The following is a 17011-nucleotide window of genomic DNA, read 5'->3' on the forward strand; positions in this document are numbered from 1 at the left end:
CTCAAGGGTTCCAATATGGAGACACAAAATGGTAGGCTTTGATATATGATCATTCCCTAATGTGTTTGACTCAATCAGATAACAGAACATTCTACTTTATCTCATGAAGGTTACGACAACCCTGTGAATTTTCCACACTGACACCAGAGATCATATTACTTATCAAACTTTTAAAGAATAAAATACCTCATACCGAAGGCCGGTGTATTCTTTTAGAAACATGAATGTACTCCGAGATAGTTCAGAAGAGGTATGCCTACATCTAAAACCCCAGACAGTCTTCAGTCTTGGGCCCCACAATTTTCCTTTCATGATAGAAAATATCATTAAGTGTCTTAAATGCCTTCCCCCAAGTTAGCTGAGGATGGACGCTACCTCTAGATTGAAGAAATTGTAGAGGAAAAGGAAAGAACATAGTTATGCTGAAAAACAGATTTAGGGGAAATCTCTTTTAAGTGTTTAAAGGATCTCAAGATGGTTTTCTTAACCATCTTGAAAGAAAAGCGCACTCCAAATCCCTCAATGGGTAAAGGCTGCCCTATGTTCCAGAATGCACTGTGTGTGTGTGTGTGTGTGTGTGTGTGTGTGTGCTGCAGGCTGCTCGGCCGGGCTGCGTGGGCTCTGCCGAGCTCCGCTCCTGCCGCTGCTCTCGCCGAGCACCGCCTGCTGCCTTCCTGCTGGGCGCCTCCCTGCTGGGCTGTCAGTGCATGCCGGCTTGCAATCTTGCAACCCGGCTGGGCACAAAAACACAAGCCAGTCAAACTGAAACAAAGTTTTATTTTGTGAGAGGCCGTGTGCGTCCCCTAACAAGCCGGTCCACACACGTGTGTGTCTACCTGAGCCGGGGGCTCCACTTCCCCTGGAACACCCTCCTACCATCCTTCCCCAACCAATGGGAACTCTCCGGGAGTCCAGTAACTTGAGTTCCCAAAGGGGCCTAGGTGAACAGCAGGAGTCCATTTACCATATGAATGTAATACTTTTGCAGTGGCTCCTAGCATGTGTGTGTGTGTGTGTGCACGCATGTTGGGCGGCAGGTGGGTACAGGACTGGGATTCACAATTAAACTGGGCTTGTCAAAGAAAGGAAAAAAATCTGGTTTTCCTATGGTAGATGTTTTAGCCCCAGAAGAGAGCAATTGACAAGAGAACAGAGAAAAAGGGCCCATCAAGGATAGGAAACCCAAACCAGAAATGTCGCATTTACCAAAGCCACGCAGAACACAAAGCAGAGAAGAGAAGCCTCCGAGCAGATACTGTTATTAATTCATTATGTCCCCTTTGTCCCATTTAGGAACACGTAAAACACTTAAACTGAGAGGCAGACAGACCACTTAGAGTAACTTTGAAATAAATATTTGTGTAGAGTTCTAGTCTTTTGATAAAAGTAATAGGTGACTGGTTAGTGATCATATTTGTTAAACATCATTAATGGTAATAAATTCTATTTTTAAAAAAACTCTAGATTATGATTTTCAACCAATTTCAATGCACCTATGTTAAGTACATTGAGATATTTGTAGAACTGAAAACTTGGAACTTAATGGGCTCAGAGACCACTACAAGCACCCAGGGATGGAGGGAAGAAGGGAAGAACCCCAATCCCACAAACAATGCTGAGAGGAAAGGTACCAATTACCAAAGGAACCAGGATGTAGACACTACAGAGGACATCTCCATCTGGAACCCTGAATCTCTTTAAAGTTGATTAAAGTTAATTCTCCTTGGGTACAAATGGTAGAACTAATTAAGTAATTAATCTTACTCTAAGGTAAATCATAGTGGATAAAGTAAGAAAAGAGATATCATAAGAAAATAATGTAAATGCATTCTGGCCAAACCGTCAACTCAATTTATTTGGGAGATAGTTAAAGAAAGAAAGCACAGCAGTCCCCCATTATCTGCAATTTTGCTTCCTGTGGTTTCAGCTACCACAGTTAAATGAGGTTTGAAAATATTAAATGGAAAATTCTAGAAATAAGCCATAAGTTTTAAATTTATAACTTTAAATGCTTAAACAATTTATAAGCTTAGAAATTCCAGAACTAAACAATTCATAAGCTCTGAGGAGCATGATGAAATCACTTGCCATCTCACTCTTTCTCATCCAAGACATGAGTTACACCTTCATCTCGTGTATCCACATTGTATATGCTACCTGCCCATTAGTCACTTAGTAGTCATCTTGATTATCAGACCCATTTTCATAGTATCACAGTGTTTGTGTTCAGAACCTTATTTTATTCAGCAATAAAACCAAAGCACATTTTTATTATAATATATTGTTATAAATTTTATTGTTATTGCTCTTAATCTTTTACGGTGCCTTATTTCTAAATTAAATTTTACCATAGGCATACATGTATAGAAAGAATATAGTATATATTCAGAACTAATCGCATTTTCAGGTGTCCACCTTGGAACATAGGCCCCCGGGAGAGGGGGGACTACTTTATTACCATATACTATGACACAAGGCAGGTGACATCTGCTCTTCTGACATGTTTACAAAGTCATGGAAAGTCAAACAGGTCCACGTTCCGTGTTCTTAGAGATATGCCTTGTCAATGCGCTGTGCTATTTAGGTGGCCCACACTGAGGGATCCATGGCTGGGCAGCATTTACTGGCCCCACAGTTGTACACTCAAGGGGCGTTTCCCAGTAGTTCCTCTCCCTGCCTTCTTCACTTCCCAATATGGCGCTGCTGTCACCAGTCACAACCTCACTACCAGGCCCTGACCCTTCTCTGTGTCTTCTGCTCCATGCCTTCCACATCCACAGGTTTCTCCAGTGTCTCATGTCTCATGTCAGTTTCTCCAGTGTCTCATGTCCAGTGTCACAGGTTTCTCTCAGTGTCTCCATGGGTTTCTCCAGTGTCTCATTTTAGATGAACCCCACGTTTCCTCTCAGAATGGGAAAACGGAGAAGCTCAGCTGCCTTGTTCACGCAAAGTAGGTTTGATAGGTTTGATGGTTTCTAAAGCCACTAGGCAGACCGTGTGTCTCCCTTATTCCCCTCTGAATCTCGCTGCCTAGCTCTGCAGCAGACACAGTGGCCCCTACAGAAGCATCTGCCACACGAAGAAATGAGTGAAGAATGCCCGAGTGAGATCAAGACGTAAAGATGCTCTCTCCATTTCTCACAACCCGCAGTTATGCTTTAACCCTCTCTCAGCAACACCCCAGAGCACCCCAAAGTCCCCAGGAACCCCATGGAATTCAGTTCTCAGTAATGATTTCTCCTGGCCTTGGTCTTGCAGGGGCTCTTCTACATGGCTGAAACCATGGTTCACACAACATGCCCAAGGCTGCTGGACCCTAGATCCGATGCTGCGACACGGTGGGACAGAGTGAGATATTGCCCACCCCAGCCTCCCTAGAGAAACTGATTCTGGTGAGGCTTTGAGAATCAACGCGTCTGTGTTTCTGCACAGCAGCCAGCAACCCCCAGCTAGAGAATCGTTTCTCCCTCTCTGTTTGAGTCTCTATTGATTCTGTAGTTGAAGAGGAAGCTAAGTGCTATCCAAATACCACATGCTCCATATGGCCCTGCGAATCCATGCTCCCCAGGCAGCACACCGCCTTCCTACCTACACTCGCGAGGTGCCTCATCCGTGTCTGGCAGAACACGGGGAACTCTTTTCCTGACCTATATTTGCTGACCAATTTGTTGTCTTCTTGCTTCCTGTATAACTTATTAATTGTGTCGAATTAATACACATGTGTGCATAAATACAAATTTATTCTCTTATTCATCCCCATAATCACTTAAAGGAGAACAAATTCTGAACCTTTAAAGAGGAATCCTTAAGCTAAAATGTCTCGGTTCAGGATTCAGATGATCCTCTTTAACTGAGAAACACAGAGATTTTCAAGTCAGAAATACAATGAGGCCCAAGTCAAGGCAGCACCTACATCTAGTTGCAGCGGAATGAGTGAAAGGCAGTGGCTGAGGCCATTCAAGCCACCCCGTATTCGTCCCCTGAGTGTCATGTAATTCTTTGGCCCTTTTTCCTTCCACCTTTTCAGGTAGGATTCAGCCAAGGGGTTAAGGGACTCAGAACGCCTCAGTTTTCTTTTGTGTGTTTCAAAAAACACAAAGCCTCCATTGCCCGAGAGCTGGGGGTCTTGGAATCTACCTTCTCGGTCATTTATTGGTGACATGGAGCTTACTTAGTAATGAAGGAGAGGATGAGCCACATGGGGTAGGTCACATATGGTGCCGGAAGACGAGGCTCTCGCTAAGAGGCTCATGGGAGGCCAGGAGCCACCTGTCCCCGGGCACTTGCTGAACCACAGGGATGAGACCGCCCTCAGGGAGGGAGGTACTGCTCTCACGTGAGCTGATCCTAGGGAGTCCCCGGCCAGGGGACAGGGAAACGCGTGATTTCAGACACCCTGACCCAACCTGGGACACTCTGATCAGGCAGTTTCTCCAGGACTGGGATTGCTCTACTGATGGAAATCTACTTCACTCACAAGTACATTGAACATTCTCCTGGAAGGGTTAAAAGGAGGAGGAAGAAGGGAAGGATAACTTTACAAACCCAGGATTATACTTCAGTTAGTGTCATATTTTGCATTTGGTGATGACCATCTCGATCACTGACTCATATCATGAATGTTCTTTTGATTTAAGATTTTTAGTGATTTTTAAACATGCCACGTGTATTTACTTGCAACAACACCCCATGAGACGGGGACTATTCTTCTCTAAATTTTACAAATGTAGACTTGCCTAATATCACACATTGAGAAGAAAAGCAGAGCTAGAATTTGAGAGCAGGCAGTCTGGACCTACAGCCCGAGACCTACTGGGATCTCCAGCCTCGGCGTCCTCAAGGGCTGCCGTAGTGACACTTGACCGCATGCACGTCCACACAGAATCATACACGTATTTTCTAACCAATGAGCACTATAACCTTGCATACATATTTATGAAGGCTTTTCAGTAAATATCTTTTGATTCCTTTTAAGAATTGAAAAAACTTTATATTCCACCAGAAAATTATTGCTATCCAGTGATTTCACAATTGTCTAAAAATACTTGGCCAAAAAAAGAACTTAAAATTCCCTGGGGTTCTTCCACTCCTTCTTGATTTAGTATTATTTCTCGAATGTCAAAATCTGGTAAGTTTCAAGGATGCTACTGTCTACAAAGGAAAGGTTCCTTAAAACAGTACAATTTACATATGAATGCCCTCCTACACAAACATGTACATCTACACACATGCACACACACACACACACACACACACACACGGACACACAAGCATACCACTCCTCATGACTGGCAAACTGTTTTCATTTTTGGAATTCGCAGCATTGGAAAATTCTGTGAATACAGATATTCTCATCCATTTCCTCTGGAAATAGAAACGGTGCGATTTTATTGGAAAGTAATTTGGCAACAAGTATCAGAAGTCTTAAAACCTGAAAACTCTTCAATTCAGCAGTTTACTGATCGGCAATTACCCTAAGGAAGTCATTAATAACAGGAACTAATACAGAGCCATGAGAGCATTTTTGGTAGTCTAAAAGCAAACAAAAATATATATGTACCTGTATATATATATACATATGTATCTTTATATTCAACTAGAAGGGAGCAACTAGATGAATTTTATTTGTTCGAGATATATGACATAATTATAATACTTTAAAATATTTTATATTTTGAAATACTATAAAATATTTTATAGAATCACAAAACATATTGCTATGAAAAGATGTTGGTTGTTAACAGGAACAAAAGGTTAGTTGACGGTCCACAATGCACTATTCCCTCCCACCATCTGATGGTGCCTCTGGGGCTGAATTTATGAACGCTGCCTTCAGAATCATCCCTTTCTTACCAGTATCTTGCCATCTAGCCTGATCAGCCATCTCAAAAATATGTAGAAATTGTTTTCTTTCCCACTAAGAAAGTAACCCTTCTATTTTGATAAGTCTCTTTTATCAAAGAATCAACAGAGGGAGAGAACATAGACGTGCGGAAGTCTTTCTGTTGTGTGTGGCGACACTGCCACACCCACAGCTCTCTGGAGACCCGTGGCTCAGGCTGATGACGCAGGGTGCTTACCTGCACTAGGTGCTTTCATCACAATGCAGGACCATGCGCCCCGGCTCCTCCCAGCAGATCTCTTCACACAGATTTTGCTTGAGTAGAAAAGGTGGCAGTAGAGACTCGAGGTAAGAGGCCTGGACCTGGAATCACACACAACATTCTGGTTGAGTTAGAAGCTCCTGTGGCCACAGACAGCATTAGCCAAAGTCACAGAAAAGAGCAACACCACGCTGTGTGATCGCCCCATCTCACACACACACACACACACACACACACACACACTCAACACGTGCACACGGGTCCAATAAAATAAAACAACTGCAAGCAGAGGCACAACCATTCCCCTTCCCCAGGGTAGCAAGTTCTGGCCCAGGGTTGTTTCCTGCCCCATCCCCTAACATCAGCAGCAAAATGATCCTGTTTCCCGCCTCCTCCCCATCCCACTTCCAAGAGTTCAGAGAAATAAAGAGTGCCTAGTCCTTCGTACAGTGTCAGGAACAGGCTGAATTTGATGCTCAGATTCTTTCTAGCCCCAAATCGAGGCCATTTTGGAACACGTGTTCACCACCTGGCCTTTCACTTTTTGCCTTTTACTTTGGAATCCCCAGTGCCTCCGCTGATAACCCTGGCAAGGACCACCATCCGTGACAGCCAGGGTGGTCACCAACCTCGTGAGACACCTCTGTGTTCCTATGCTATGCGAAGGGCCTTACACCCTGCAAGGGCTAGTCATGCTCCTACGTCTGCAGTCAACGGGAAAGCTAAGCCTGGGACAGCTCATGGAGGTCAAAGCCAGTGTGCAGGCCAGCAAGGTGCACAGAGCCCTCGCTCACAAGTTCAGCACCATCCCATCCCTACACAAGGGATCTCGCTGTCCACATTTCTGTCCTTATTATAACAAAGTTCAATATCATACTATATCACTGCATTTCCCCCCCCAAAGTTGATATGTCACCCAAGTCCTAATATCACTCTTTCTGGATGTGACTGTCCTTTGGTTTTAATTTCCAAGCTCAATTGAACTCAATATGTTTAGATTGCTATTGACCGTGAAAGAAGTAATTTTAGTAAATGAAAAAAAAAAAAAAAAAAAAAGTCAAGCAATTCCAAATCTAGATGCCAAAAGATGAAATAAAATCCTAAAATCCAAGTCTTATCTGGGTGGTTAAGTTTCATTAGAAAGAAGACAGGTGATGAAATAAAAAGCCATCTGTGAAACCCCTAAATAAAGATAAAAATAAAGGCAGGGATTTCTAAGCATAATAGATCCCTGAGTTTAAAAATACCCCAACATGTTTACCTATGTACAAAATTAGCATACCACAGGTCTTAGATTCATCACAACATGAAACACAGGAGACTGTCAAGGAATCAACAGAACATTTATGCGTCCTGCCATGGTTGGGATGCGCCTTGTCCCACAAGGGATCCCATGTTAGAAGCTTGGCTCCCAGTGTGGCACCATTAAGAGGTCGTGGGACCTTGGTCACTGAGGTCACTGACCTGAAAGGGGATCAAGATTCTCCTGGGACCCTGAGTTGGTTCTTGAGAGAGGGCTGTCATTAACACACACACACACACAAAAGCAAGACCAGCCCCTCCCTCTCTCTGGCTTCCTGTCTGGCCATGTGATCTCTCTCTCTCTCTCTCTCTCTCTCATCTGAGCTCCATCCTGGAGCCATCCGCCATGATGTGGCACAGCCAGGTGGGCCCTCACCAGGGCCAGGGCCATGCTGCCTGGACTTTCACACTCCAAAACTGTGAGCTCAATAAGCCTTTTTTCCTCATAAAGAATCCAGCCTCACATATTTCATGATAGTAACTGAAACTGGACTAATACAGGTCCCATAATGAGTCCCCTTTTGCCTTTGTGTGTAGAGGACTGCACTCAGGGGCGCTCAACCACTGAGCCACATTCCCAGCACATTTTATATTTTATTTACAGACAGGGTTGTTTAGCACCTTCTGCCTGAAGCACCACCCCTGAGTCGGGCTTCCTATGGTGGCCCCCACGTCCTGTACAGTCCAGCCCATCCTACCGCGGGTCTCCCTACAGCTTATCCGCACCTTGGTCTTGCAGGCCTCAGGGTCTTCTCAGGTGACTTCCTCCTGTCACCAACTGCCCTGTATTCTTTTCTCTGTGCGCATTCAGCTGGGCCGTCTTCTCCCATCCCGACCTCCCTCCTCCTTCCTGCATCTGGGGTCACTCTCCCTTGTTATAAGCATCACCTTTGTAACTTCATTTTCTACTTGATTCCTCCATTGATGCCTTTTCCCATGAATCAGCACCGCGCATGCTCCTGCTCACCCTCTGCAGCACTCAACGTGAGGCTTTGCAGGGTCGGACTCTCCACAGAGTCTCCCAAATGAACAGGGGAAAAGAGGAAGGAGGGAAGGAAGAAGCCGGGGGAAAGGAAGGGCGTCCCTATTCAGGATCCTTTCATCAGAGTTCCCTGGATTCGGTGCTGAGGACCTTGCAGCGCACAGAGGACCTGCTCATTCCGTTGAGTGGCAGGTGAGGCTCCTTGTCATCCAACCCTGGCCAGCTGGGCCTCCTGCAGAGGCAGGGACACGTCCCTGAACCATCCGCCCTCCTCATGCCCTCTCCGCATCCTGTCTCCTCCATCCCCTCCACACTCCTCTTCATTCACACACTCGCTCATTCCCCTACTCTCAGGGCTGGGAAAGAGCCCGGGTTGCCTTCTGGGAAGCCAAGGCCTCGTCTCTGGGTTTCTACAAGACTTTGTACCTGTCACTGTTACAGCAATTGTCACAGTTTCCTGTACTCGTCTTTTAAGCAGCTCCATCTCTCCTACTACCTGGGAAGTGCCTTACACGCAAGGGAGGCACCCTGCTTCACAGTGTCCCCAGAGGGGCCCACAGCAGCCTGGCATGTAAATTGTCACTAAGTCAGTGTTTGTTGAGTGAACAACAGAAATGATCTACAGAGTCAGGTACCACTTAACCACAGGGAGAGGTTCTGAGACACCACCATGAGACGATTCCATCCTGTGAACGCCATGGAGCACAGTTACATAAACCTGGGTGGTCTAGCCTGGTACACACCTGGGCTCTGGGGTCTAGCCTATGGCTCCTAGACTGCAAACCTGTACAGCATGTTACCGTACTGAAGGCTGTAGGCAACTGTGACATAATGGCATTTGTGCACCTAAATATGTCTAAATATAGACAAGGTACATTATATATAATTTTACAGGACTCTCTGCATATATGTTCGACTGCTGATCTAAACACCACTATGTGATGTGTATATACATCCCCACACTCATGTACTCACTTGTAATTGCACTGCTTGTAATCCCAGCTACCCAGGAGGCAGAGGGAGGATCTCAAGTTCAAGGCCAGCCTGGGCAACTTAGAAAGACCCTGTCTCAATATAAGACAAAAAGGGTTGATTGAAGATGTAGCTCAGTGCTCGCCTAGCATGTGTGGGGTCCTGGGTTCAATTCCCAGTACCACAAAAAAATTATAAATGTCTCACCATCTCACCACTAAATGTTTCCTTATGATGCAAAAATAAATTTCACTTGCCAATATTTTTGACAACTTAAATATATATATATATCTCATGTATAACTATGTATAGTTAATATGTATAACTATATATAGTTATAAAGATAATGTATAGTTATATATTTATAGAGTTAATAAAGTCTTTACTGTTGTGAAGCATCGTGGTTATAAATTCATCTGCAAATTGGGCATATTAATACCTACTTCACAGCATAGACAGGAGAATTAAATAAGTTATATGAGTAAAGTATGTAGTGCAGAGTGTGTAGCATGCTGAAAGCACTTTATAAACATTATCTATGTAATCATTATTATTATAGCCAGGGCAATCATGCTGAAATTATAATTCATGCTTCAAATTTATCAGTTTTATTTGCCAGCTTTTTTCCACTAAAACATTAATTAGCATTAGCATCTCTGTGCGGCCATAAAAACGGCTAGAGAGGCACTCAGTTAACCAAGGATAAAGGATGGTCTACTTCACTGCGGCGGAAGGACAAATTACTGTGTCCATAATGCGCAATATGTGTGGGAAGGGACAAAGGCATTGACAGAAAAGAAGTATTTCTGCACAAAAGTCATCTATAAAATCAAAGTGATAGAAATAATAAAGATTGCCACTCAAGAGCTGTAAACATTTGCCTGCAATAATTACAAATATTTACTGTAAATTATTTCTTTTGCTAAAAAAACAAGAGATATATGCATACATTTCTTTTAATTATTAGACAGCATAATGTGACTTTATCAATAAATATTAAGAATGGGTCTCATGATTATCCCATAAGATGTTTGAATTGATAGCAAACACATTCATTTGTGGTCTATTAGACAGTACTCTGATTTAGAATTGCTGAAATTTAGTGAAATAGATTACTCAAAGAGAAAAAAAAGAAAAACAGGCAAGACCAGTTGGCAATAGTATTTGGGGAAAACAAATAATGTAAGAACGGATTGTTTACAAATGCTACCAGTACATGCAGTAGTTGAGAACAAGTGAGTGAGTCATCATCGTGTATTCTAGGAGGCAAAGTTACAATGCTGCCCTGAATCACTCTTTCGCTTACAAACTGACCAAGTTTAAATGGAGTACAGTAAAGGATTTTATAAACCATGTGCTATTTGATATATAAGGTAGTATCATTATTATATTTTGAGATGTCTGTGATAAATGATGACACCCAAAGCAAGTCAAGGTATTTTGGTTTTTTTTTTTTGGTTTGGTACCAGGGATTAAACCCAGGGGTGCTTAACCACTGAGCCACATCCCTGGCCTTTTAATATTTTATTTAGAGACAGGATCTCACCAAGTTGCTTAAAGCCTTGCGAAGTTGCCAAGGCTCGCCTTGAACTTGCGATCCTCTGGAATCAGCCTGCTGAGCCCCTGGGATTACGGGCGTGCACCACCACACTCAGTGCAAGTCAGGTTTCTGATTGAGGCTCGACTCCTTTTTCAGAGGTACCAGAGTTATACCAGAAAATGTTACAAAAATATTAAATTTCTAACTTCTAATTTTACCAAAAGAATCAAAAGAATACCAAATTACTTTTAAACTAAATTATAATCCTCTTCCCTGATCACAACTATGAAACAGTTTCACAGAATGTAAACCTATTGCTTCTTTGCAACATAATTAAAGAAGGCAGAAGAGACAAAGTCAGCCCCTAACAGTCCTGCATGAGACAATTCTATTTGAACTCACTTGATGTCATTGTCATGATGCCTTTATGTGTGTCATAAAATCGGGTGACATTTTAGTAAGACAAGGCACAATTCTTTTATGCTGGGCCCTCTGTCCTTCTCACTTATTTGAGTGACTCTTTTTTTGGATTCTGGTCAGGAGTCCCTTCCCTCCTGACAGGTTCCACACACTGTATTTTCTCGGCTGTGCCACAATCTCTGTCCCTTTCTAGAATGTGAGCTCCGTAGGGCCCTGACCAGGTCTCTGCATTTTCCCCCATCATTCTGCACAGCTCTTTGCACACGCTACATTCTCAGTCAATACGTGTTTCCATCTGTCAGTGAACAGGGCGCGTCGATGTCGGGAGACTGTGGCAAAAAGGCCACTAATTGCGATTTTAAAGCTAAAGGTTCAAGTGTAAAAAAAAAAAAAACAACCATTTTTCCAGTTTTTTAGTGAAATGAAACTTAGCATTTTCACTTCTAGATGCATCAGCATTACATAAAAGATGTTGAAACTATTTTAGAAAACAGACAGGCAGCACATTTTCCTGTCTGAGAATTTGTCTGAAAATACCCGGTTCTGCAGGGCCCTCTGAGCGCTCTCAAGACAAAGGTTTGGTTGGGTAAGGATTCCACACACCCACTGAAGGGAGAGCTAGAGCCAGACGCTGCCTGTGGACCCGAGCACGCCCCACCTGCTCCTCTGCACACGCTCAGGCCTGAGGCTCGCCCTCCGGCCAACACTGACCCGAGTTACAGAGGAACAATTAATTGCAGTGGAGAAGGCCAGGGCCCAGCAGGACCCCAGTCCTGCTTCCATTTTCCACTTTGATTGTAATACTTCTTCCCGCGTGGACCGAGTTCTCACACAGCTGCCTTGGATTTTTTCAAGATGGAACCCTTGAGCCTGTGACCATCTGCCTGGCTGCGTACCCATGACGTCATCGCAATCATGCCAACACCCACCTCACTCCAAAGGACACGGGTCACTGAGAAAAAAACAGCAAGAAGCAGAAAGAATGAGGTTCTCATAATCAACCAACCCAGGAGGATGCTCCGCATTCAGAAGTATCAGTCACTGTTGCGGCAATGAATACAGGTTTTCCAAGAGGTCACCAAGCCTCGTTTTACAGATTTTCTTTCATCCAAGATTTTCTAGGCTTGGGGTGGGAAGAACTGTATCTCCCATCCTGTTTATCGAGGTCACTTGGCAGCCTCAATCTGTAAGCAGTCACCCAGCTGTCTGACGGATTTCACTGTGTGATGGCCAGATACCAAGGACTAGGATAGGGGACCATGACACGTTAACAGGTAGAGAACTAGAGCCTGAAGTGGGGATTCCAATCCATGCTCTCATTTTCACAAGACCTGCACAATACAAAACTGGATATCTGTGAAAGAATGCGGGCAGCATACATATAATCCATGAAGCATAAGACTGAAACTAATATCCTTAAGCCTATTACCCTTTTTAAGAACTATGCATTACTAAAATATCCCCCTGCTTCCTCTCCCAAGGTAACTGCTATCCTGAATTTTGCATTTACTGTTTCTTAAAATATATTAGTTCATTTTGCTTGATTTAAAACTTTAGAAATAATTCTATCATATCATATGTAGTCTCTTGTAACTAGTTTCCCCCCTACACACACGCACACACACACACACACACACACACACACAATATAGTTCCTCAAATTGAACAATGTTATTTTAGGCAGCTATAGCTTGTTCATTTTTACTACTATATAATATTCCATTGTGTTTGGGATATTTTGTCCTAAATCTGTCTCTGTACTGCAGTGACAAAGCTTGCCCTAAAGCAGCCCCTGTACCTAATGAACTGTACTCTAATTTGATGTGTAAATAAATTATAATTTAATCTAAGAGATACAATCTCTTGTAACCAAGCAACTGAGTCTCAGCCAATCACAACAGTTGAGCTTTGGCCAGTTGCAGGGTACCAAATGATCAGACCACTCCACGGGAGGCCAGTGCACTGCAGCCAATCGGGTAGTTTCTGTTGGCTGCTTCCTCTTCCCTGGCTATAAATGTAACCTGGATTTGTGTTGGAGCTGAGCATCCAAACCATCTTTGTTCTGGAACGCTGCCCAGTTCTAGAACCTTTTTCTTGCTCAAGTACACTTTGTTAAATTTAACTCATCTCGGTTTTTCTTTTCACAGTTTCACAGTGTGAATATATATATTTCCCTCTATTGATGGACTTCAAAAAATTTTCAGCTTCCAGGGTTTTTTTCCTTCCCTGTTAGAAACATGCTGTGTCCATTAGAAAAAAATACACATAAGCACAAGTTTCCCTGGGGTTCTGCTAGGAATGGGCATATGAATATTCACGGTTATACAACAGTGCTAAACCGCTTTCCAAAATGACTTCATCCATCCACACTCCTATTGGCAGTGAACCCCATAATTTTTTAAAACTGATCAATCATTTCAGAATCAAGAAGACCTATTTGAGCTACATCTGGGTTTTTTATTTTATAGGCTAAAGTCATGTATTCCCATAAAGAAATAAACACTCTGTACCTCTCTCTCTCTCTCCTACCGGTGAGTTCATGCTTTGGTCTTCACTAAATGTAACAAATGAATTAGTTCCAAAGACAGGGTTATTTTATCACCTTCAGATGTGACATTCATAATGACTTGGGTAGGACTGAGGGTAAATCATCTGAAGGCTACACATGGTTTTAGTTCTCAGTCATTCAATTCTTAAGGCGGCTATCATAGGTGACAAAGAATATCCTAGGACACAGGAGGTCCCAAGAGCCCAAACTGCCCACTTAGAACAAGAAATCATGCCCGATTTTGAAGCCACCCTGAACTATGGAAAACTGAGAGATTTCTTTGTTTCCTTTAATAGTAGCAAGAAACAGAACAGAGAGCTGAAACAGATGAGAGAAAGTCTCAGCTTTTATTTTAGAACCGCAGAATTAAGAACCTTTGTAATCAGGCTTTCCAGGTCCAGGCTCAGTGGGACAGGCTGTCCCCTCTCCACGAGACCAAACTCAGAGCCTAAGGTTCTTGGACCTGTGCTCCTGGCTTCAGGTGTGAGCTCCAGATCAGCGCGCTCCTCCACATGTTCCTTGAGACTTGGCCGGACCTGAGTGCAGAGCTTGCGGATCACGGGCCCGGGAGAAGCAGAACCGAAAACGAAAACGCAGAGCACCCACCCGACACAGCGCCCTAGCTGTGCGCCCTAGCTGTGCGCCCTAGCTGTGCGCCCTAGCTGAGGCGCCCTAGCTGTGCGCCCTAGCTGAGGCGCCCTAGCTGAGGCGCAGGCTGCTCTGGCGTGGGCTGTTCTACCCCCTCTAACTAACACGTGCAGAGACCAGGACCGTGAACTGCACCAGGAGTCGGGGCCATGCTGTCCTTTGGTCCTTTGGTCTCTTCCTGGGCATCCGCTCTACTGAAGGTGAAATGCTCGGCACCCTGTCTTCCGTTCCTTCTGCCTCCTGGTCTCTCCCTGACTCCTCAGCCTCACAGGTGGGGAATGGTTGGAAGGCAGGACCTGACGGGCAAAGGGACCCTGTAAGGCGTCTTCTGGCACTGCAGACGTGGATGGCAAACTGGACGTTGATAGGAAGTAAAACGGGCAAGTGGTGCCGTCAGCGGCTGCGGAGTTGCCTATCGAGATCTTTCGGTGACTTTCAGTGAAGTCACCTCTGATTACATTCTCACACTATTTTAATTAAGCCGGGCCTTGTTTTAATCACACTTCTTAGGCGAGTGAGCTGGAACCCAGCCAGGCAGTGTGAAGGGAGCGAGTCTTTCCTCTTGGACAGGAAGAAGGCTTTAAGACCTTCATTTATTTTCTATTAAAAGCGTGGCTTTAAAAGGCCACCCCAGGTGGATATCTAGTGTCTGGTGCTGGGCCGCCTGCACATACGGGGAAGGATAACCTCAGGTGAAGCTCCGGATTACCAGGCAGCTTCCGAGACAGGCAGAATTATTAAAATCACTGCATTTTAAAGGAGCCCTTTGTAACGCTGATATGTAAAGATCCGATTAAAATACAGTCATTTCCCACAACTACAGAAATCTTTTATTTAAAAATGACTTTGTATTCTGATGTGATGTTAAAAATGTGTCTGGCTTTTTATGCAGCGACTAGACTCTCTTTTCAGGAGAATTGTGGTATTTCATTCTAAGTGCTTAATGAGGGACTAATTAGGCCCCCTCCCTCCCCCTTTAAACTCCGGTGGGAAATGAGGTCAGAACACACTTCCTACCCAGAGCACCTCGGGGAGGTAGCATCCAACACTGCAGCGGTGTTTGTCAAAGGGGAGCCCCCTGCAAGGGCAGGACAGGTCCTTGAAGGAATCTTCAAGGGCTCTGTCGTCCACTGGCAGGCTCGCTGCACAAACAAGCCAGACATTTATTGTAGGATCTTGCAGAAGAGCTGTTGGGAGGAGCTGGACCACCCAGCCACATATTCATCTTAGCCTCTTTCCTTCCCTTACTGCCACAGGGAAAGCCTGCCTGCCCTGATTGGCTGCCCGTGGCTACTGCACTCACCTGCAGGGTGCAGGGCAGACAGCTCCCTGCTCCCATGCCCATCCCCAGCACCCAGACAGCTGTGCCACCACTCTGGGACGCCAGCCCGAAGCAGCTCAGTGGCAGTCTGAACTCCTGCGCCTTCCTACTAGATGCAAAGGTGCGAAAATTAGAGGTTATCAACCCCTCCAGGGGAAGGAGGGGAATTCCTCTGGGCTTTGTAAGCAAGTGTCTCCAAGGCCTAAGACGTACTTACACGCTCACCCTTGCCCCTCGGCCCTGCCAAGCGTGTGCAGACCGCGCCTTTTTCTGGTCACAATTATGGCAGGGAGGCCCGTCCAGGAAAATGTTGCCTCACTTGTTCAAAGAATGCCTCCCATGTTTGAGAGCACCCTGGGCCCTCAACAAGCCGCAGGGTGCTCTTTACGACTTCAGGGGAACCATATTCCTAATTGCTAAAGGCGGTGTTGAGAAAGGTTAGAAAGTTCCCAGCAAGGGTTCAGCTTGAACTAGGAGCGCAGGCCCCTCTTTCTTTGGTCTGGGATGGTGACAAGTAGATGCTACTTTCTAAATGGGCTGAGAGCAGACGAGGACAGTCCTGGGTTAAATAAAAAAAGCTGAGCTAACCATGAAGAATGATGGTTCCTGCAGCTCTGGAGGCTGAGACAGGAGCATGTGAGTTCAAAGCCAACCTAAGCAACTCAGAGAGACTCGAATTCTAAATCAAAAATAATAAGGGCTGAGAACGTGGCTCAATGGTTAAGCAACCCTGGGTTCAATCCCCAGAACAAAAAATTTAAAAAGAAAAAAAAAAGTTTAATGCATAACAAGGAGCTTGCCACCCGATATAGGAGCTGGTTATCAGTGTGGCATGGTTTTAACATCAGTTTCACAACTTGCTGTTACCAAAACCTCCCAATTAAATGTTTTGATTTTGTCTAAAGATTCCCCCTCTCTCTCTCTCTCTCTCTCTCTCTCTCTCTCTCTCTCTCTCTCTCTCTCCTCTCAATTTCAGAACAATATGCTACTTTGGAAATGGAACATCTAGATATCCAACATAAGTATGTTTTATGAGAAGAGGATTATTTATTGGCGTGATCCTCAAGTTCAATAGCTAACAAGTGAGACACTGACACCCGCCTCAGAAGGTTGGTACAAAGCTGAAGTTCAGTGACAGGCCACACCCGCAGCAGTCCGGGGGACAGTGGTCTTC

General features: G+C 44.5%; 1 protein-coding gene across 7 annotated transcripts in view; it reads right to left on the reverse strand.

The window, feature by feature from the left end:
* The window catches only part of Atxn1 (ataxin 1), a 384415-nt gene that overhangs the window by 232223 nt on the left and 135181 nt on the right, over positions 1–17011 (reverse strand). For all 7 annotated transcript variants that reach the window (XM_026384578.2, XM_026384574.2, XM_077801586.1 and 4 more), the window contains one exon: positions 6081–6205. The gene's annotated coding sequence lies outside the window, so the exon portion shown is untranslated. The remainder of the gene's footprint in view (positions 1–6080; positions 6206–17011) is intronic.

The sequence above is a fragment of the Urocitellus parryii genome, chromosome 8, assembly GCF_045843805.1.
Source record: "Urocitellus parryii isolate mUroPar1 chromosome 8, mUroPar1.hap1, whole genome shotgun sequence".
NCBI lineage: Eukaryota > Metazoa > Chordata > Mammalia > Rodentia > Sciuridae > Urocitellus > Urocitellus parryii.